At 44.0% G+C, this 12,875-nt stretch overlaps 13 non-coding genes and 3 pseudogenes across 13 annotated transcripts; all 16 read left to right on the forward strand.

Moving 5' to 3' along the window:
- Window positions 1-409: 409 nt before the first annotated feature.
- Window positions 410-528, forward strand: LOC142506601 (5S ribosomal RNA). Its single transcript, XR_012804888.1, has one exon. It is a non-coding gene; the product is annotated as a 5S ribosomal RNA (ribosomal RNA).
- A 684-nt stretch (window positions 529-1,212) lies between these two features.
- LOC142517433 (5S ribosomal RNA) lies at window positions 1,213-1,331 on the forward strand. The gene has a single exon (XR_012813179.1). It is a non-coding gene; the product is annotated as a 5S ribosomal RNA (ribosomal RNA).
- Window positions 1,332-2,014: 683 nt separating this feature from the next.
- LOC142515014 (5S ribosomal RNA) lies at window positions 2,015-2,133 on the forward strand. Its single transcript, XR_012810881.1, has one exon. It is a non-coding gene; the product is annotated as a 5S ribosomal RNA (ribosomal RNA).
- Window positions 2,134-2,818: 685 nt separating this feature from the next.
- Window positions 2,819-2,937, forward strand: LOC142510846 (5S ribosomal RNA; annotated as a pseudogene).
- A 680-nt stretch (window positions 2,938-3,617) lies between these two features.
- On the forward strand, window positions 3,618-3,736 carry LOC142507137 (5S ribosomal RNA). Its single transcript, XR_012805400.1, has one exon. It is a non-coding gene; the product is annotated as a 5S ribosomal RNA (ribosomal RNA).
- Window positions 3,737-4,417: 681 nt separating this feature from the next.
- On the forward strand, window positions 4,418-4,534 carry LOC142510452 (5S ribosomal RNA). The gene has a single exon (XR_012808562.1). It is a non-coding gene; the product is annotated as a 5S ribosomal RNA (ribosomal RNA).
- A 682-nt stretch (window positions 4,535-5,216) lies between these two features.
- On the forward strand, window positions 5,217-5,335 carry LOC142507138 (5S ribosomal RNA). The gene has a single exon (XR_012805401.1). It is a non-coding gene; the product is annotated as a 5S ribosomal RNA (ribosomal RNA).
- A 684-nt stretch (window positions 5,336-6,019) lies between these two features.
- LOC142511079 (5S ribosomal RNA) lies at window positions 6,020-6,136 on the forward strand (annotated as a pseudogene).
- Window positions 6,137-6,820: 684 nt separating this feature from the next.
- LOC142517388 (5S ribosomal RNA) lies at window positions 6,821-6,939 on the forward strand. Its single transcript, XR_012813137.1, has one exon. It is a non-coding gene; the product is annotated as a 5S ribosomal RNA (ribosomal RNA).
- A 289-nt stretch (window positions 6,940-7,228) lies between these two features.
- On the forward strand, window positions 7,229-7,347 carry LOC142506946 (5S ribosomal RNA). The gene has a single exon (XR_012805217.1). It is a non-coding gene; the product is annotated as a 5S ribosomal RNA (ribosomal RNA).
- Window positions 7,348-8,030: 683 nt separating this feature from the next.
- Window positions 8,031-8,149, forward strand: LOC142515772 (5S ribosomal RNA). Its single transcript, XR_012811599.1, has one exon. It is a non-coding gene; the product is annotated as a 5S ribosomal RNA (ribosomal RNA).
- Window positions 8,150-8,833: 684 nt separating this feature from the next.
- LOC142516416 (5S ribosomal RNA) lies at window positions 8,834-8,952 on the forward strand. The gene has a single exon (XR_012812211.1). It is a non-coding gene; the product is annotated as a 5S ribosomal RNA (ribosomal RNA).
- Window positions 8,953-9,635: 683 nt separating this feature from the next.
- Window positions 9,636-9,754, forward strand: LOC142508798 (5S ribosomal RNA). Its single transcript, XR_012807001.1, has one exon. It is a non-coding gene; the product is annotated as a 5S ribosomal RNA (ribosomal RNA).
- A 683-nt stretch (window positions 9,755-10,437) lies between these two features.
- On the forward strand, window positions 10,438-10,557 carry LOC142512327 (5S ribosomal RNA; annotated as a pseudogene).
- Window positions 10,558-11,238: 681 nt separating this feature from the next.
- Window positions 11,239-11,357, forward strand: LOC142515015 (5S ribosomal RNA). Its single transcript, XR_012810882.1, has one exon. It is a non-coding gene; the product is annotated as a 5S ribosomal RNA (ribosomal RNA).
- Window positions 11,358-12,042: 685 nt separating this feature from the next.
- LOC142508476 (5S ribosomal RNA) lies at window positions 12,043-12,161 on the forward strand. Its single transcript, XR_012806687.1, has one exon. It is a non-coding gene; the product is annotated as a 5S ribosomal RNA (ribosomal RNA).
- The last annotated feature ends 714 nt before the right edge of the window (window positions 12,162-12,875 follow it).

A 12,875-nucleotide genomic window follows, 5' to 3' on the forward strand; every position in this document is an offset into this window, starting at 1 on the left:
ATCCACTTAGGAAGTTCGAAATTCGATTCCGGTTCCATTTTATCGTATCCCAGGCATAATAATAGCTTTACATTCGTTATTTCATTCTTCTTATTTTTTTTCTTTTTTCTGTGAACATTTATCGATTTTTGTTGTCGTGAGCCGGTTCTGTGCGGAAGGGTATGACGCAGATTACTCCGGAGACGGTTAACTCATTAAAAACAATTATTTCGACTGTTTTATCCATAATTTATGTAAACGGTCGCGACACGAGGTCTTCCCAGGGAGGTCACCCATCCTACCTCTGCCATTGCGCCAGAACGCTTAACTTCATGGTTATGATTGGGCGAGAGCAGTGCTGTGTGTTGTCCATCGCCGCCCGCTCCACACGTACTCGAGGGATATAAGAATAAACATCCCACTCAATGTCGTGTGCGATCATACCAGCACTAATGCAACGGATCCCATCAGAACTCCGAAGTTAAGCGTGCTTTGGCGAGAGCAGTACTAGGATGGATGACCCCCTGGGAAGTCCTCGTGTTGCCCCCCTTTTCGTGTTTTTCTATTTTAGATTACTTGTTGACAGACGATTTTCGGCTCAAATCATCTGAATCTCGATCGTGACCAGATAAGACATGTGAAATGAAAGTAGCTCGGGCACTGCCGGATTTGGACAAAATTGTAGGCTAATTTGATTGTAAACGGGCAAACGGACGAGACTCATTACTACGCAATGAGCTGACGAGATTTTAGCCGAATTCCTTCTCTAAGACCCTCTAATTTGCGATTTACAGTTTCTGTTAAGCTTTCGTTTCCTCGAGAAATCCGCTTAGGAAGTTTGAAATTCGATTCCGGTTCCATTTTATCGTATCCCGGGCATAATAATAGCTTTACATTCGTTATTTCCCACTTCTTATTTTTTTTTCTATTTTCAGGGAACATTTATCGATTTTTGTTGTCGTGAGCTGGTTCTGTGCAGAAGGGTATGACGCAGATTACTCCGAAGACAATTTACTCATTAAAAACAATTATTTCGACTGTTTTATCCATAATTTACGTAAACGGTCGCGACACGAGGTCTTCCCAGGGAGGTCACCCATTTTACCTCTGCCATCGCACCAGAACGCTTAACTTCATGGTTATGATTGGGCGAGAGCAGTGCCGCGTGTTGTCCATCGCCGCCCACTCCACACGTACTCGAGGGATATAAGAATAAATATCCCACGCAATGTCGGGTGCAATCTTACGAGCACTAATACACCGGATCCCATCAGAACTCCGAAGTTAAGCGTGCTTGGGCTTGAGCAGTACTAGGATGGTTGACCCCCTGGGAAGTCCTCGTGTTGCACCCTTTTTAGTGTTTTTCTATTTTTGATTACTTGTTGACAGACGATTTTCGGGTCAAATCATCTGAATCTCGATCGGGACCAAATAAGACATGTGAAATGAAAAGAGCCCGGGCACTGCCGGATTTGGACAAAATTGTAGGCTAATTTGATTGTAAACGGGCAAACGGACGTGACTCATTACTACGCAATGAGCTGACGAGATTTTAGCCGAATTCCTTCTCTAAGACCCTCTAATTTGCGATTTACCGCTTCTGTTAAGCTTTCGTTTCCTCGAGAAATCCGCTTAGGAAGTTCGAAATTCGATTCCGGTTCCATTTTATCGTATCCCAGGCATAATAATAGCTTTACATTCGTTATTTCCTTCTTCTTATTTTTTTTCTTTTTTCTGGTAACATTTATCGATTTTTGTTGTCGTGAGTCGGTTCTGTGCGGAAGCGTATGACGCAGATTACTCCGGACACGGTTAACTCATTAAAAACAATTATTTCGACTGTTTCATCCATAATTTACGTAAACGATCGCGACACGAGGTCTTCCCAGGGTGCTCACCCATCCTAGCTCTGCCATCGCGCCAGAACGCTTAACTTCATGGTTATGATTGGGCGAGAGCAGTGCCGCGTGTTGTCCATCGCCGCCCCCTCCACACGTACTCGAGGGATATAAGAATAAACATCCCACTCAATGTCGGGTGCGTTCATACCAGCACTAATGCTCCGGATCCCATCAGAACTCCGAAGTGAAGCGTGCTTGGGCGAGAGCAGTACTAGTATGGGTGACCCCCTGGGAAGTCCTCGTGTTGCACACCTTTTTTCGTGTTTTTCTATTTTTGATTACTTAATGACAGACGATTTTCGGCTCAAATCATCTGAATCTCGATCGGGACCAGATAACACATGTGAAATGAAAGTAGCTCAAGCACTGCCGGATTTGGACAAAATTGTAGGCTAATTTGATTGTAAACGGGCAAACGGACGAGACTCATTACTACGCAATGAGCTGACGAGGTTTTAGCCGAATTTCTTCTCTAAAACCCTCTAATTTGCGATTTAATGCTTCTGTTAAGCTTTCGTTTCCTCGAGAAATCCGCTTAGGAAGTTCGAAATTCGATTCCGGTTCCATTTTATCGTATCTCAGGCATAATAATAGCTTTACATTCGTTATTTCCTTCTTCTTATTTTTTTTCTATTTTCTGGGAACATTTACTGATTTTTGTTGTCGTGAGCCGGTTCTGTGCGGAAGGGTATGACGCAGATTACTCCGGAGACGGTTAACTCATTAAAAACAATTATTTCGACTGTTTTATCCATAATTTACGTAAACAGTCGCGACACGAGGTCTTCCTAGGGAGGTCACCCATCCTAGCTCTGCCATCGCACCAGAATGCTTAACTTCATGGTTATGATTGGGCGAGAGCAGTGCCGCGTGTTGTCCATTGCCGCCCTCTCCACACGTACTCGAGGGATATAAGAATTAAAATCCCACTCAATGTCGGGTGCGATCTTATGAGCACTAATGCACCGGATCCAATCAGAACTCCGAAGTTAAGCGTGCTTGGGCGAGAGCAGTACTAGGATGGGTGATACCCTAGGAAGTCCTCGTGTTGCACCCTTTTTCGTGTTTTCTATTTTTGATTATTTGTTGACAGATGATTTTCGGCTCAAATCATCTGAATCTCGCTCGTGACCAGATAAGACATGTGAAATGAAAGTAGCTCGGGCACTACCGAATTTGGACAAAATTGTAGGCTAATTTGATTGTAAACGGGCAAACGGACGAGACTCATTACGCAATGAGCTGACGAGATTTTAGCCAAATTCTTTCTCTAAGACCCTCTAATTTGCGATTTACCGTTTCTGTTAAGCTTTCGTTTCCTCGAGAAATCCGCTTAGGAAGTTCGAAATTCGATTCCGGTTCCATTTTATCGTATCCCGGGCATAATAATAGCTTTACATTCGTTATTTCCTTCTTCTTATTTTTTTTTCTATTTTCAGGGAACATTTATCGATTTTTGTTGTCGTGAGCCGGTTCTGTGCGGAAGGGTATGACGCAGATTACTCTGGAGACAATTAACTCATTAAAAAAAATTATTTCGACTGTTTTATCCATAATTTACGTAAACGGTCGCGACACGAGGTCTTCCCAGGGAGGTCACCCATCCTACCTCTGCCATCGCGCCAGAACGCTTAACTTCATGGTTATGATTGGGCAAGAGCAGTGCCGCGTGTTGTCCATCGCCGCCCACTCCACACGTACTCGAGGGATATAAGAGTAAACATCCCACGCAATGTCGGGTACGATCATACCAGCACTAATGCACCGGATCCCATCATAACTCCAAAGTTAAGCATGCTTGGGCGAGAGCAGTACTAGGATGGGTGACCCCCTGGGAAGTCCTCGTGTTGCACCCCGTTTTCGTGTTTTTCTATTTTTGATTACTTGTTGACAGACGATTTTCGGCTCAAATCATCTGAATCTCGCTCGTGACCAGATAAGACATGTGAAATGAAAGTAGCTCCGGCACTACCGAATTTGGACAAAATTGTAGGCTAATTTGATTGTAAACGGGCAAACGGACGAGACTCATTACGCAATGAGCTGACGAGATTTTAGCCGAATTCTTTCTCTAAGACCCTCTAATTTGCGATTTACCGTTTCTGTTAAGCTTTCGTTTCCTCGAGAAATCCGCTTAGGAAGTTCGAAATTCGATTCCGGTTCCATTTTATCGTATCCCAGGCATAATAATAGCTTTACATTCGTTATTTTCTTCTTCTTATTTTTTTTCTATTTTCTGGGAACATTTATCGATTTTTGTTGTCGTGAGCCGGTTCTGTGCGGAAGGGTATGACGCAGATTACTCCGGAGACGGTTAACTCATTAAAAACAATTATTTCGACTGTTTTATCCATAATTTACGTAAACGGTCGCGACACGAGGTCTTCCCAGGGAGGTCACCCATCCTACCTCTGCCATCGCGCCAGAACGCTTAACTTCATGGTTATGATTGGGCGAGAGTAGTGCCGCGTGTTGTCAATCGCCGCCCGCTCCACACGTACTCGAGGGATATAAGAATAAACATCCCACTCAATATCGGGTGCGATCATACCAGCACTATGGCACCGGATCCCATCAGAACTCCGAAGTTAAGCGTGCTTGGGCGAGAGCAGGACTAGGATGGGTGCCTATCGGAAGTCCTTGTGTTGCACCCTTTTTGGTGTTTTTCTATTTTTGATTACTTGTTGACAGACGATTTTCGGCTCAAATCATCTGAATCTCGATTCGGACCATATAAGACATGTGAAATGAAAGTAGCTCGGGCACTGCCGGATTTGGACAAAATTGTAGGCTAATTTGATTGTAAACGGGCAAACGGACGAGACTCATTACTACGCAATAAGCTGACGAGATTTTAGCCGAATTCCTTCTCTAAGACCCTCTAATTTGCGATTTACCGCTTCTATTAAGTTTTCGTTTCCTCGAGAAATCCGCTTAGGAAGTTCGAAATTCGATTCCGGTTCCATTTTATCGTATCCCAGGCATAATAATTGCTTTACATTCGTTATTTTCTTCTTCTTTTTTTTTTCTTTTTTCTGGTAACATTAATCGATTTTTGTTGTCGTGAGCCGGTTCTGTGCGGAAGGGTATGACGCAGATTACTCCGGAGACAATTAACTCATTAAAAACAATTATTTCGACTGTTTTATCCATAATTTACGTAAACGGTCGCGACACGAGGTCTTCCCAGGGAGGTCACCCATCCTACCTCTGCCATCGCGCCAGAACGCTTAACTTCATGGTTATGATTGGGCGAGAGCAGTGCCGCGTGTTGTCCATCGCCGCCCACTCCACACGTACTCGAGGGATATAAGAATAAACATCCCACGCAATGTCGGGTACGATCATACCAGCACTAATGCACCGGATCCCATCATAACTCCAAAGTTAAGCATGCTTGGGCGAGAGCAGTACTAGGATGGGTGACCCCCTGGGAAGTCCTCGTGTTGCACCCCTTTTCGTGTTTTTCTATTTTTGATTACTTGTTGACAGACGATTTTCGGCTCAAATCATCTGAATCTCGATCGGGACCAGATAGGACATGTGAAATCAACGTAGCTCGAGCACTGCCGGATTTGGACAAAATTGTAGGCTAATTTGATTATAAACGGGCAAACGGACGAGAATCATTGCTACGCAATGAGCTGACGAGATTTTAGCCGAATTCCTTCTCTAAGACACTCTAATTTGCGATTTACCGCTTCTGTTAAGCTTTCGTTTCCTCGAGAAATCCGCTTAGGAAGTTCGAAATTCGATTCCGGTTCCATTTTATCGTATCCCAGGCATAATAATAGCTTTACATTCGTTATTTTCTTCTTCTTATTTTTTTTTCTATTTTCTGGGAACATTTATCGATTTTTGTTGTCGTGAGCCGGTTCTGTGCGGAAGGGTATGACGCAGATTACTCCGGAGACGGTTAACTCATTAAACACAATTATTTCGACTGTTTTATCCATAATTTACGTAAACGGTCGCGACACGAGGTCTTCCCAGGGAGGTCACCTATCCTACCTCTGCCATCGCGCCAGAACGCTTAACTTCATGGTTATGATTGGGCGAGAGCAGTGCCGCGTGTTGTCAATCGCCGCCCGCTCCACACGTACTCGAGGGATATAAGAATAAACATCCCACTCAATGTTGGGTGCGATCATACCAGCACTAATGTTCCGGATCCCATTAGAACTCCGAAGTTAAGCGTGCTTGGGCGAGAGCAGGACTAGGATGGGTGCCTATCGGAAGTCCTTGTGTTGCACCCTTTTTCGTGTTTTTCTATTTTTGATTACTTGTTGACAGACGATTTTCGGCTCAAATCATCTGAATCTCGATCAGGACCGGATAAGACATGTGAAATGAAAGTAGCTCGGGCACTGCCGGATTTGGACAAAATTGTAGGCTAATTTGATTGTAAACGGGCAAACGGACGAGACTCATTACTACGCAATGAGCTGACGAGATTTTAGCCGAATTCCTTCTCTAAGACCCTCTAATTTGCGATTTACCGCTTCTGTTAAGCTTTCGTTTCCTCGAGAAATCCGCTTAGGAAGTTCGAAATTCGATTCTGGTTTCATTTTATTGTATCCCAGGCATAATAATAGCTTTACATTCGTTATTTCCTTCTTTTTATTTTTTTTTCTATTTTCTGGGAACAATTATCGATTTTTGTTGTCGTGAACCGGTTCTGTGCGGAAGGATATGACGCAGATTACTCCGGAGACGGTTAACTCATTAAAAAAAATTATTTCGACTGTTTTATCCATAATTTACGTAAACGGTCGCGACACGAGGTCTTCCCAGGGAGGTCACCCATCCTACCTCTGCCATCGCGCCAGAACGCTTAACTTTATGGTTATGATTGGGCGAGAGCAGTGCCGCATGTTGTCCATCGCCGCCCCCTCCACACGTACTCGAGGGATATAAGAATAAACATCCCACGCAATGTCGGTTGCGATCATACCAGCACTAATGCACCGGATCATATCAGAACTTCGAAGTTAAGCGTGCTTGGGTGAGAGCAGTACTAGGATGGGTGACCCCCTGGGAAGTCCTCGTGTTGCACCCTTTTTCATGTTTTTCTATTTTTGATTATTTGTTGACAGACGATTTTCGGCTCAAATCATCTGAATCTCGATCGGGACCAGATAAGACATGTGAAATGAAAGTAGCTCGGGCACTGCCGGATTTGGACAAAATTGTAGGCTAATTTTATTGTAAACGGGCAAACGGACGAGACTCATTACTACGCTTAACTTTATGGTTATGATTGGGCGAGAGTAGTGCCGCGTGTTGTCCATCGCCGCCCGCTCCACACGTACTCGAGAGATATAAGAATAAACATCCCACTCAATGTCGGGTGCAATCTTACGAGCACTAATACACCGGATCCCATCAGAACTCCGAAGTTAAGCTTGCTTGGGTGAGAGCAGTACTAGGATGGGTGACCCCCTAGGAAGTTCTCGTGTTGCACCCTTTTTCGTGTTTTTCTATTTTTGATTACTTGTTGACAGACGATTTTCGGCTCAAATCATCTGAATCTCGATCGGGACCAGATAAGACATGTGAAATGAAAGTAGCTCGGGCACTGCCGGATTTGGACAAAATTGTAGGCTAATTTGATTGTAAACGGGCAAACGGACGAGACTCATTACTACGCAATGAGTTGACGAGATTATAGCCGAATTCCTTCTCTAAGACCCTCTAATTTGCGATTTAACGCTTCTGTTAAGCTTTCGTTTCCTCGAGAAATCCGCTTAGGAAGTTCGAAATTCGATTCCGGTTCCATTTTATCGTATCCCAGGCATAATAATAGCTTTACATTCGTTATTTCCTTCTTCTTATTTTTTTTCTATTTTCTAGGAACATTTATTGATTTTTGTTGTCGTGAGCCGGTTCTGTGCGGAAGGGTATGACGCAGATTACTCCGGATACGGTTAACTCATTAAAAACAATTATTTCGACTTTTTTAACCATAATTTACGTAACCGGTCGCGACACGAGGTCTTCCCAGGGAGGTCACCCATCTTACCTCTGCCATCGCGCCAGAACGCTTAACTTCGTGGTTATGATTGGGCGAGAGCAGTGCCGCGTGTTGTCCATCGCCGCCCGCTCCCCACGTACTCGAGGGATATAAGAATAAACATCCCACTCAATGTCGGGTGCGATCATACCAGCACTAATGCACCAGATCCCATCAGAACTCCGAAGTTAAGCGTGCTTGGGCGAGAGCATTACTAGGATGTGTGACCTCTTGGGAAGTCCTCGTGTTGCACCCCTTTTCGTGTTTTTCTATTTTTGATTACTTGTTGACAGACGATTTTCGGCTCAAATCATCTGAATCTCGATCGGGACCAGATAAGACATGTGAAATGAAAGTAGCTCGGGCACTGCCGGATTTGGACAAAATTGTAGGCTAATTTGATTGTAAACGGGCAAACGGACGAGATTTATTACTATGCAATGAGCTGGCGAGAATTTAGCCGAATTCCTTCTCTAAGACCCTCTAATTTGCGATTTACAGTTTCTGTTAAGCTTTCGTTTCCTCGAGAAATCCGCTTAGGAAGTTTGAAATTCGATTCCGGTTCCATTTTATCGTATCCCGGGCATAATTATAGCTTTACATTCGTTATTTCCCTCTTCTTATTTTTTTTTCTATTTTCAGGGAACATTTATCGATTTTTGTTGTCGTGAGCCGGTTCTGTGCGAAAGGGTATGACGCAGATTACTCCGGAGACGGTTAACTCATTAAAAATAATTATTTCGACTGTTTTATCCATAATTTACGTAAACGGTCGCGACACGAGGTCTTCCCAGGGAGGTCACCCATCCTACCTCTGCCATCGCACCAGAACGCTTAACTTCATGGTTATGATTGGGCGAGAGCAGTGCCGCGTGTTGTCCATCGCCGCCCACTCCACACGTACTCGAGGGATATAAGAATAAATATCCCATGCAATTTCGGGTGCGATCATACCAGCACTAATGCACCGGATCCCATCATAACTCTAAAGTTAAGCGTGCTTGGGCGAGAGCAGTACTAGGATGGGTGACCCCCTGGGAAGTCCTCGTGTTGCATCCTTTTTCGTGTTTTTCTATTTTTGATTACTTGTTGACAGACGATTTTCGGCTCAAATCATTTGAATCTCGATCGGGACCAGATAAGACATGTGAAATCAACGTAGCTCGGGCACTGCCGGATTTGGACAAAATTGTAGGCTAATTTGATTGTAAACGGGCAAACGGACGAGACTCATTACTACGCAATGAGCTGACGAGATTTTAGCCGAATTCCTTCTTTAAGACCCTCTAATTTGCGATTTACCGCTTCTGTTAAACTTTCGTTTCCTCGAGAAATCCGCTTAGGAAGTTCGAAATTCGATTCCGGTTCCATTTTATCGTATCCTAGGCATAATAATGGCATTACATTCGTTATTTCCTTCTTCTTATTTTTTTTCTATTTTCAGGGAACATTTATCGATTTTTGTTGTCGTGAGTCGGTTCTGTGCGGAAGGGTATGACGCAGATTACTCCGGAGACAGTTAACTCATTAAAAACAATTATTTCGACTGTTTAATCCATAATTTACGTAAACGGTCGCGACACGAGGTCTTCCCAGGGAGGTTACCCATCCTACCTCTGCCATCACGCCAGAACGCTTAACTTCATGGTTATGATTGGGCGAGAGCAGTGCCGCGTGTTGTCCATCAGCGCCCGCTTCACACGTACTCGAGGGATATAAGTATAAACATCCCACTCAATGTCGGGTGCGATCATACCAGCACTAATGCACCGGATCTTATCAGAACACTGAAGTTAAGCGTGCTTGGGCTTGAGCAGTACTAGGATGGTTGACCCCCTGGGAAGTCCTCGTGTTGCACCCTTTTTAGTGTTTTTCTATTTTTGATTACTTGTTGACAGACGATTTTCGGGTCAAATCATCTGAATCTCGATCGGGACCAAATAAGACATGTGAAATGAAAGTAGCCTGGGCCTTGCCGGATTTGGACAAAATTGTAGGCTAATTTGATTGTAAACGGGCAAACGGACGAGACTCATTACTACGCAATGAGCTGACGAGATTTTAGCCGAATTCCTTCTCTAAGACCCTCTAATTTGCGATTTACCGCTTCTGTTAAGCTTTCGTTTCCTCGAGAAATCCGCTTAGGAAGTTCGAAATTCGATTCCGGTTCCATTTTATCGTATCTCAGGCATAATAATAACTTTACATTCGTTATTTCCTTCTTCTTATTTTTTTTCTTTTTTCTGGTAACATTTATCGATTTTTGTTGTCGTGAGTCGGTTCTGTGCGGAAGCGTATGACGCAGATTACTCCGGACACGGTTAACTCATTAAAAACAATTATTTCGACTGTTTTATCCATAATTTATGTAAACGGTCGCGACACGAGGTCTTCCCAGGGTGCTCACCCATCCTAGCTCTGCCATCAAGCCAGAACGCTTAACTTCATGGTTATGATTGGGCGAGAGCAGTGCCGCGTGTTGTCCATCACCGCCCACTCCACACGTACTCGAGGGATATAAGAATAAACATCCCACTCAATGTCGTGTGCGATCATACCAGCACTAATGCAACGGATCACATCAGAACTCCGAAGTTAAGCGTGCTTTGGAGAGAGTAGGACTAGGATGGATGACCCCCCTGGGAAGTCCTCGTGTTGCCCCCCTTTTCGTGTTTTTCTATTTTTGATTACTTGTTGACAGACGATTTTCGGCTCAAATCATCTGAATCTCGATCGGGACCAGATAAGACATGTGAAATGAAAGTAGCTCGGGCACTGCCGGATTTGGACAAAATTGTAGGCTAATTTGATTGTAAACGGGCAAACGGACGAGACTCATTACTACGCAATGAGCTGACGAGATTTTAGCCGAATTCCTTCTCTAAGACCCTCTAATTTGCGATTTACCGCTTCTGTTAAGCTTTCGTTTCCTCGAGAATCCGCTTAGGAAGTTCGAAATTCGATTCCGGTTCCATTTTATCGTATCCCAGGCATAATAATAGCTTTACATTCGTTATTTCCTTCTTCTTATTTTTTTTCTATTTTCTGGAAACATTTATCGATTTTTGTTGTCGTGAGCCAGTTCTGTGCGGAAGGGTATGACGCAGATTACTCCGGAGACGGTTAACTCATTAAAAACAATTATTTCGACTGTTTTATCCATAATTTACGTAAACGGTCGCGACACGAGGTCTTCCCAGGGAGGTCACCATCCTACCTCTGCCATCGCGCCAGAACGCTTAACTTCATGGTTATGATTGGGCGAGAGCAGTGCCGCGTGTTGTCCATCGCCGCCCGCTCCCACCGTACTCGAGGGATATAAGAATAAACATCCCACTCAATGTCGGGTGCGTTCATACCAGCACTAATGCTCCGGATCCCATCAGAACTCCGAAGTGAAGCGTGCTTGGGCGAGAGCAGTACTAGTATGGGTGACCCCCTGGGAAGTCCTCGTGTTGCACACCTTTTTTCGTGTTTTTCTATTTTTGATTACTTAATGACAGACGATTTTCGGCTCAAATCATCTGAATCTCGATCGGGACCAGATAACACATGTGAAATGAAAGTAGCTCAAGCACTGCCGGATTTGGACAAAATTGTAGGCTAATTTGATTGTAAACGGGCAAACGGACGAGACTCATTACTACGCAATGAGCTGACGAGGTTTTAGCCGAATTCCTTCTCTAAAACCCTCTAATTTGCGATTTAATGCTTCTGTTAAGCTTTCGTTTCCTCGAGAAATCCGCTTAGGAAGTTCGAAATTCGATTCCGGTTCCATTTTATCGTATCTCAGGCATAATAATAGCTTTACATTCGTTATTTCCTTCTTCTTATTTTTTTTCTATTTTCTGGGAACATTTACTGATTTTTGTTGTCGTGAGCCGGTTCTGTGCGGAAGGGTATGACGCAGATTACTCCGGAGACGGTTAACTCATTAAAAACAATTATTTCGACTGTTTTATCCATAATTTACGTAAACAGTCGCAACACGAGGTCTTCCTAGGGAGGTCACCCATCCTAGCTCTGCCATCGCGCCAGAATGCTTAACTTCATGGTTATGATTGGGCGAGAGCAGTGCCGCGTGTTGTCCATTGCCGCCCTCTCCATACGTACTCGAGGGATATAAGAATAAAAATCCCACTCAATGTCGGGTGCGATCTTATGAGCACTAATGCACCGGATCTCATCAGAACTCCGAAGTTAAGCGTGCTTGGGCGAGAACAGTACTAGGATGGGTGACACCGTGGGAAGTCCTCGTGTTGCACCCTTTTTCGTGTTTTCTATTTTTGATTATTTGTTGACAGATGATTTTCGGCTCAAATCATCTGAATCTCGATCGGGACCATATAAGACATGTGAAATGAAAGTAGCTCGGGCACTGCCGGATTTGGACAAAATTGTAGGCTAATTTGATTGTAACGGGCAAACGGACGAGACTCATACTACGCAATATGCTGACGAGATTTTAGCCGAATTCCTTCTCTAAGCACCTCTAATTTGCGATTTACCGCTGTCTGTTAAGTTTTCGTTTCTCGAGAAATCGCTTAGGAAGTTCGAAATTCGATTCCGGTTCCAGGTTTATGGTATCCCAGGCATAATAATAGCTTTACATTCGTTGTTTCCTTCTTCTTATTTTTGTTTTCTCTTTTTCTGGGAACATTTATCGATTTTTGTTGTCGTAAGCCGGTTCTATGCGGAAGGGTATGACGCAGATTACTCGGAGACGGTAACTCTTTAAAAACAATTATTTCGACTGTTTTAATCCATAATTTACCGTAAACGGTCGCGACACGAGGTCCTTCCCAGGGAGGCACCCATCCTCTACTCTGCCAGCTTGCGCCAGAACGCTTAACTTCATGGTTATGAGTGGGCGAGAGCAGTGCGGTGTGTTGTCCATCGCCGGCTCCACGTATCGAGGGATATAAGAATAAACATCCTACTCAATGTCGTGGGATCATACCAGCACTAATGAACGGATCCCA

The sequence above is a fragment of the Primulina tabacum genome, chromosome 10 (assembly GCF_025594145.1).
Source record: "Primulina tabacum isolate GXHZ01 chromosome 10, ASM2559414v2, whole genome shotgun sequence".
Classification (NCBI taxonomy): domain Eukaryota; kingdom Viridiplantae; phylum Streptophyta; class Magnoliopsida; order Lamiales; family Gesneriaceae; genus Primulina; species Primulina tabacum.